The 8,461-nt window shown below is 41.1% G+C and overlaps 1 protein-coding gene across 1 annotated transcript in view; it reads right to left on the bottom strand.

Moving 5' to 3' along the window:
* LOC101650312 (interferon-induced very large GTPase 1-like) overlaps positions 1 to 4,866 on the bottom strand; it is a 56,362-nt gene extending 51,496 nt beyond the window's left edge. The window contains exon 1 of the mRNA XM_004717130.4: positions 4,795 to 4,866. The gene's annotated coding sequence lies outside the window, so the exon portion shown is untranslated. The remainder of the gene's footprint in view (positions 1 to 4,794) is intronic.
* Between the last annotated feature and the right edge of the window lie 3,595 nt (positions 4,867 to 8,461).

Here is an 8,461-nt window from a genome sequence, read left to right as displayed (position 1 = left end):
ATTTAAGAACTAGAGGAAAGTTATATGTTTCATCGCTGCTACCCTGCACCCCGATTGGCTCGTCTCCTCCCTTCAACCATTCAGCAAGGAGGTGTCCAGTTGCTTACCGATGGGCTTTGAGTCTCCACTCTGCACTCACCCAGCTTTACAATGATATGATTTTTTGTTCTTTGATGCCTGATACCTGATCCCTCCGACACCTCGTGGTCACACAGGCTGGTGTGCTTCTTCCATGTGGGCTTTGTTGCTTCTGAGTTTGTTGGTCGCTTGTTTATCTTCAATCCTTTAAGACCCCAGAGGCTATATCTTTTGATAGCCGGGCACCATCAGCTTTCTTCTCCACATTTGCTTATGCACACATTTGTCTTCAGTGATTGTATCAGGAAGGTGGGAACCCACTGATCTGATTTTTAGTTCTTTGATGTCTTATAACTGGTCCCTTCTGCACCTTGTGGTCAGACAGGCTGGTGTGCTACTTCCATGTGGGCTTTGATGCGTCTGAGCTAGATGGCTGCTTGTTTATCTTCAAGCCTTTAAGACCCTAGATGGTGTATCATTTGATAGCCAGGCACCATTAACTCTCTTCATTACATTTGCTTATGCACATGTTTGTCTTCAGTGATTGTGTCAGTAAAGCGGGCACCCACTGATATGATTTTCAGTTCTTTGATGTCTGGTAACTGATCCCTTCTACACCTCATCGTCAGACAGGCTGGTGTGCTTCTTCCATGTGGGCTTTGATGCTTCTCAGCTAGATCGCCGCTTGTTTGTCTTCAAGCCTTTAAGACCCCAGATGTTATATCTTTTGGTAGCCAGACACCATCAGCTTTCTTCACCACCTTTGCTTATGTTCATATTTTTCTTCAGCAATCGTATCAGGAAGGTGTGCATCCTGGAATGCCAATTTAATAGAACAATGTGTTCTTGCAATGAGTAAGTGCTTGAGTGGAGGCCCAATGTTCATCTGCTGCCTTAATACTAAACCTATTTAATATATGCACGTAGATCTGTTTACACACACACGCACACACACATATATTTACATATGTACATTCCAGCCTTAAAACCTCTATTAATACCCTTTGTCCCCTAGTTCTTTCCTCTATTTCCCTTTACTCTCCTCTTGTCCCACTATCATGCTCAGCCTTCATTTGGGTTTCAGTGATTTCTCTCGGTTACATTGCCTTTGCTGAATCCCTACCAGGCCTCTCACATCCTCCTTGCCACTGCTTTTGGATCACTTGTTGCTCCCCTGTCCCTGGGTTGGTCAGCACCACCTCCTTACCCCCGCCACTCCCTATCCCGTGTCCCTTCGGAACCATTGGTCCCGTTGTTTTCTCCTCCGGACTATTCATTCAGTCTATCTTATCTAGATAGATCTGTAGAGACACTAATATGCATAAAAACCCAAGCCATAGCAAGATAGGTGATCAGTGAGAACACAGCGATGGCAACAAAAAAAAGGAAACCTATTACTCATAGAAGAATAAATTAATCAAAAGAAAAAAATTTTAAGCAGAAAGAGAAACCTGTAAATAGATCAAGGTCTGATTTTTTATCTCTAGGCATGTCAGGACCAATGGGGTACCATGCTCTGGCTGTGGGGATGGTTTTATGAGTACATACAAATGGCCAAGTTTATTAACTTGCATACCTGAAACCAATGTGATTCATTGTGTATACATTATTTTTGCATAAAGTTGGCATTAAAATACTAAACAGTCTGACTTTAATTTTAAGCCAGGATAGAGGAAGGCACATGACACAGTCTGCAATGGGGAGAATCTATCAAAACTCCAACACCTGAGAATTGTCCCATAGGTGTAATCTTTTTTCCCCCCTATAGCTGTCATCTTTACAGAAGCAAATTGCCACATTTATTTCATCCCACTAAGCATCTGGTGGGCTTGAACTGTCAACCTCTCCATCAATAGCCAAGAAATTAACCACTGCACCATGAGGGGTCCTTTGGAACAGTTGCCCAGACTTAGACTGAGATTGGTTTTCCTTCATGTTTCTATTTATTTTTAGATTACAGAGGTATCTGGAACCTTACCAGAATTTCTCCGAAGCACATGGCAGAAGGCTTTTTCCCTGCTTAGCTTCTGCAGTTTGTCTTCATGCACCTACTGATTACAGTAAATCTCTTAAAAGCATGAGCCAGTGTATTGAGGATAGAAAGGAACTAAATAGCAACGGGATCTGACTCAGGGACAAAAAAGGACTTGGTGGTAGTGCCACCACTCTTCCTCCAGGGCTTCTCTTCAATCATCTGGATCAGAAGTACTGAGTCCCTGTAAAGAAAGTTGTGAAGGGCTCATGCTCATAATATACAAAATCAAGTAACTCCAAGAGCTTGTGGGAAGATGGAAGAGTGTGGCTTCCTACTGAAAAGAGGAAGATGGGTGGTAAGAAAAGGAACAGGATTGGGGAGACTAAGTGTTGTCAGATTAGGAGGGACTTTGAATTTCAAGGCCATGTATTTTTGAGTGTATCATAACCAATATAATTTTCATAGCTTTGTAAACAAGAAAGTAAACTCCATTTGGGTTTTAGTATGCAATTTAAATTATGGACCACAAGAGGGCAAGAGAGAGCACTTGCAAGAGCTGCTCATCTAGTGCATTCAAATAGTGTCCTTTTCCTACTCCTTCCTTACTTTTTTTTTTTCAGTAGAAAGCCATTCTCTTCTACTGTCCCACAACTTCATGGGGTTTCTTAATTCTATACATTATACTGCATGGCCTTTCACCACCTTCTCTTCCTGGGCTCTATACTCCTGACCCAGGTCAAGTTTCTCCTATTTTGTGTGTGTGTGTTTGTGTGTGTGTGTGTGTGTGTGTGTGTGTGTTTGAAGCTTTCCACTAATCTTTCAGGTCTACACGCTCTTTTTTATAGTTGCAAAGTATAAAACCCAAAGTAAACCACTGCCACTGTACTGATTGTATTGATTCAGATCCAGAGAGACCCAATAGGACTGAGCAGATCTTAAACAAACACACCTAATTCACAATAAAAAGTTTAAAAGAAAAAAAAACCCTTAAACAAATAAATGAATAAAGTGCATTATATTATTTCATTTAAAATATACAGTAAATGTTTTAATATCAAGATACGCCAGGAGCTACCAAAAGTTTATGAAAAATTCAATCATTAAAAAAAGTTTTATTGGTATTTAATTCACATACGAGTGTGCAAACATCACCACAATTAATTTTAGAGCATTTTCTTCTTTCTCATACTCCATGTTGTTAGCTCCCCAACTTCCCCACCACCCTCCCCTGCCATGGCCCCTGGTGATTATTAATCCATTTACTGTCTCTATAGACTTACCTCTCCTAGATTTCATATTCAGAAAGTTCGATGAAACTAGAAACAAGAAACAAAGAAACAAAGAAACAAAGAACAAGACAAGAAACAAAGACATTGCAACCCCCCCCCCACACAAAAACCAACATAGAGACAAACCTCAATGAAAAATAAAGCAAAAATATTTAAAAATGGAAACAAATATAGGTCATAGGAAGATCAAACGAAAAGGTGATAACATTTTAACCAGACAAGGTCTTTCATAAACAATTTCACAATGCGGTCGGTCTGTTAGCGAGGCTTTTCTCATTCCTGGACTAGGATCAGAGGCAGTACGTCTTTACACAAGCAAACGACCTTAGTCTTCTGTTGAGGGCATCTGGTGGGTTGGAACTACCAATCCTGAGGTTAATAGCCCAGTGTCTATCCCACTGCACCCTACCCTAAATTACATGACCTTGATTGATAATGTTAAACTTTATCTGATCTCTGTGCTCTGAAAAGCAGGTGTAATTACAAAGATCCCTTGCCCATTTTTAATTCCAGAAAACTGCTTACTGCAAAAAGCCACTTGGTCCAATGAGACTTAGATCAGACTCATAGATGCCCTTCTCCTTTACCTATGACAAGGCCCGACACTGACCTCTGAGTTCCATAAAAGATGAACGGACCCACTGGTTCTCACTGAAGAAAGCGAGGACAAAGCAAGGCGCTTGAAACGAATGCCTAAACTCGAGCTGCGCTTCGCTCCTTCTCACAGTACCCTGACTTGACTCAGCCTCAGCCCCCAAGAGCTGCACCACCGCCACCGAGCCAGTGCTGATTCCCAGCATGGACCCCTGTGCGTCCCCGAGGTCCCAACGGACTGTGGGAGTAGAAAGCCCAGTCTCCCTCCTGCAGAGCTGCTGGTGGTTTAGAACCACTGACCATCAGGACTGTAGCCCAACTCGTAGCCTCTACAAGTCAGTCTATGACTCCTCCTGAAGAATACCTTGCCCCTCCTAAGCAAACTGACGCCAGGGAAAACCATTGCATGATTATTTCACTCCTCAAATTGTCTTTGTCCAGGTTATCTTTAACCTCTCCTAAAATGACGCCACCCAATTCCATTCTGCCTGACTTTTGAGAAGATTTCTGATGTTACGAAAGCATGTGATGTTACACAGACACCATGGAATGAAGCATCCAATAATAAGATTCATTTCCCTAACTGTAACAATCCTTTCAAATATACTTTCTTTGGATCTAAATCTGAATTTGTTTTTATTTCAGAACACAAATGCTCAAAATGTGTCTTAATATACTTTCCCCTAGATTGTGTTCGGGGAACAGGGATTGTGTCAAATCTATATTGTGGTCTTCTTCTTCCTGTGCCTCTGACTGCTCTCTGTGACTGTTGTCAACAGTTTCTGTCTCTGTGTCAGTCTCTGCATCTGTCGCTGTGTCTCTGCCTCCCTGCCATTTCCCTCCTTCTTCTCCACCTACCTTGTCTCCTGGAGGCTGAGATCCTGTTTTCAGGTGGCTGCTGGGTGAAGAGTAGGCTGCTGACTCCCCGCTTCCGTCCTCAGAGCTCCGACCTCAAGAGCGTGCCTGACTATGCAGTGAATTTATACTCCAGTCAGGAAGTGAGAACCTGGTTTCAGTTTTGTTTTCACTTGTTTTTTTCACCTTTCCAAGAATCCTGAGATTTTAAAGGAATTTTGTAAATTTTTATTGTGATTCTCAAGTTTCAATTATATGGCAGAGGGAAGATAAATGTTCATAGTATGTTAGTGTGTTTGTATTGTGTGTATTGTGAGAGAGAATGTGTGTGTCTACATATATATAAACCTGAATGTATGTATGCATGTATGTATCTCTATCCATTGAGGGACAGTTTGAAATCCATTGAAAAATAATTTTAAAACACCTGATATTCTGATTTCTGAGGTAACTCACCCAGGCCAGGCCTCTTTTTTTTTCCTTCCCCAGAATATTTTCTTTCTTTTTAAAAAAATATTTAATTGAATAATTTTTTATTAAAATTTAAAAACCATTTATTGGGGGCTCTTACAGCTCTTACCACAATCCATACATATATGCATTGTGACAAGCACCTTTGTACAGACATTGCCATCATCATTTTCAAAACATTTTCTTTCTACTTGAGCCCTTAGTATCAGTGCCTCATCCTCCCCTTCCCACTCTCCCTTCCTCACGACCCCTTGATAATTTTTTTTTTCATGTTTTACATCAACCAATGTCTTCCTTCACCCACTTTTCTGTTGTCCATCCCCTGAGGGTTATATGTTGATCATTGTGATCAGTTCCCCCTTTCTCCCGCCAACTTTCCTGTACTCTCCTGGTATCGCTTCTCTCATTATTGTTCCTGAGGGGTTTCTCTGTCCTGGATTCCCTGTGTTGCGAGGTCTTATCTGTACCAGTATGCATGCTCTGGTCTAGTTGCATTTTTAAGGTAGAATTGGGGTTATGATAGTGGTGGTGTGGGGAAGGAGGCTTTAAGAACTAGAGGAAAGTGGTATATGTTTCATCAGTGCTATACTGGCTCATCTCTTCCTTGTGAGCCTTCTGTAAGGGGATTATCAGTTGTCTACAGATGGGCTTTTCGTCTCCACTCCACCCTCTCCCTCATTCACATCAATATGTTTTTTTGCTCTAAGTCTTTGATGCTGGATACCTGGTCCCATCTACACCCCATGAGCTCACAGGATGGTGTGCTTCTGCCATGTGGGCTTTGTTGCTTCTCAGCTAGATGGCTACTTGTTTATCTTCAAGCCTTTAAGACCCCAGACACGATATCTTTTGATAACTGGGCACCACCAGCTTTCTTCACCACATTTGCCTATGCACTCATTTTGTCTTCAGCGATTGTGTTGGGAAGGTGAGCATCACAGAATCAGGCCACTGCTCTTAAATGTTCTTTTGAACTTTATACCTTTAAGAAATTGGTTTCAAAGGTCACATGAACTGAAGAAAACTGTCTAGATTAATAAGTAAAGACAGTTTTGTCTTAGGTATTGTGCTTTTTCCTCAAAGCAGCCAGTGGCTTTGAACTGCTGCCCTTGCAGATCAATGCCCAATGTTAACCATTATGCCACCTGGACTCTACTTGTATTGTGCTTTTTTAAAAAAGAATGATCTGTGAAAAATTGACCCCAGAAATGCCAAAGTTCAGACTAGAGTTATGTTTTAAGGTAAATCAATAATTATTTTAATTGTTTTTCCAGACAATGTCATTTGAAATCCTTTCAAATTACACATTTTTCAGCTGGTCTTTTATTTTTCCATGGTAATATCAATGTGACGGGGTATAAATATCTGAAAATGCTCTCGTATGGGGGATACTTTTGATTCCATAGTCAACACATTTCTCCATTTTGCAGCATATATTTAATAATATTTAAACAGTATTGTTGACTTCCAGTGACTTTTGTTTTGATATCATTGTGGCAATGGGTGACCCTGGAAAGGATAAAGAACTTGGCAGAAACAGTAGACTAGCATATGACAGTGTTAGAGAAGAGACTTAGGACACATTCATGTTGTTCCCTCAGAATTGGTGTTGTAAGTTCATTACTGATCTCTTTCTCAGGTTACCCGGGGACAAAGAGAAATGCACGTTCTCAGTGCTAACGAAACACTTTAGTTTTTATTTCCTGTTAACGACTTCTATTCTGGAATTAGTTTCAAGATTTGAAATTTTTACTTCTTCTTTTAATTAGTGTTTTGAAAGTGAAGGTCCAACATTGGATTAGCTGATTGGAAAGTTTCAGCACTAAATAGGGTTGAAGTATTGTGTGTCTTTGATGGAAGAGAATGCCACCTTATGATTTATGTTAGAGCTTTTTAGTAGTAGTGCTATTTTGACATTTTCCTTTGACTTATAAATCAGATATAAACCATTTTGTTTTGTTGATTACAATATTTCCACATAATAGTATTCAATACAGGATTGCTTTGTAGAACAGCACACCTGTTCCATTGCCTTTGTTATTCCTCTATTACCAACATTTATTGTCACTGTTGTGAGCCGTTGAGTCAGTTCCTACTCACAGTGACTCAATAGGACAAAGGAGAACTGCCTTATGGGGATTTCCAACGCTATAAGTCTCTATGGACATAAACGGTCACACCTTGGGCCTCTGGAACACCTAGTGGGTTCTGACCACTGACTTGCCTTAACCAGCTGAGGGTTTAACTCCAACCCCAGAATGATGGAGAAATATGAAGACCAGCCAGGGATTTTAGTATATATGCTGAGCTGCTTTCCTCTGGTGTACCTGAGGACAAGGCGCCCAGATGGTGCAAGTTGACAACCGAAGGGCTGAAGGGCTGGCAGATCAGCTTCCCAGGGGAGAATGACGTGGCAGTCAGCTTCCATTTTGGTTAGTCACACAGCATTGCTATGAGTTAGACTGGACCGAGTGGCAATGGGTTTGGGTTATGAGGGAACTGGCATGAGAAAGAAAGAGGACGAGGGGTGATGTTTACCGACAGCATTTTTACTGAGCAACTGGAACTTCCATGTCTTGTTCTTTTTCCTTAGAGTAGGAGCACATATGTTTTCTAATGAGTGAGAGTTTTAATGTCTGTCAGAGATTAGTTTGAACCCAGAATCCATTATTCAGTAGCTTTGTTACTTACATATTCTGCTTACCCTGTCTGAGGGCAATGCTAGTGGCTGGAAAAGTGGCCTAAGACATGTGAGGCAGCTGAATGACAGGATGAATTTGTTTCAATCAGTGGTACTACATACCTCGCATAATGATAATGAGGACAAAATGAGACAATGAGAGATAATCTATCCCAATGCTTGGCTTAGGGAAGATATTAAAATATGCATTCTTTCCATGCCAGCTCACAATTCACTGGCATATCAAATGGGATTAACAAGAAATATCAGGCAGACATTTCCAGGTTCATGGGTCCCTCAAACATTTAATTGGAACCTCTGAGAATGTCCAAATGAGTGCCAAGATGTTACAGTCCTTAGGGGGATGTTTTTGCACTCTCATGCTTGGCCTTACATGAATATCTATGTTTCTCTCCTGGTATGCAGGATACCCAGAAGTCAGAGTTGATCTGAGCCCCAACAGATGCCCCACCGTGTGATAACATAGCATGCATACGGCAAGTTCTCATTACATTTGTT

The sequence above is a fragment of the Echinops telfairi genome, unplaced genomic scaffold, assembly GCF_000313985.2.
Source record: "Echinops telfairi isolate 266 unplaced genomic scaffold, ASM31398v2 ScPeMD7_41;HRSCAF=154, whole genome shotgun sequence".
Classification (NCBI taxonomy): domain Eukaryota; kingdom Metazoa; phylum Chordata; class Mammalia; order Afrosoricida; family Tenrecidae; genus Echinops; species Echinops telfairi.
Note: the sequence above shows the minus strand (reverse complement) of the source record. Positions and strands in the feature narration are given on the sequence as shown.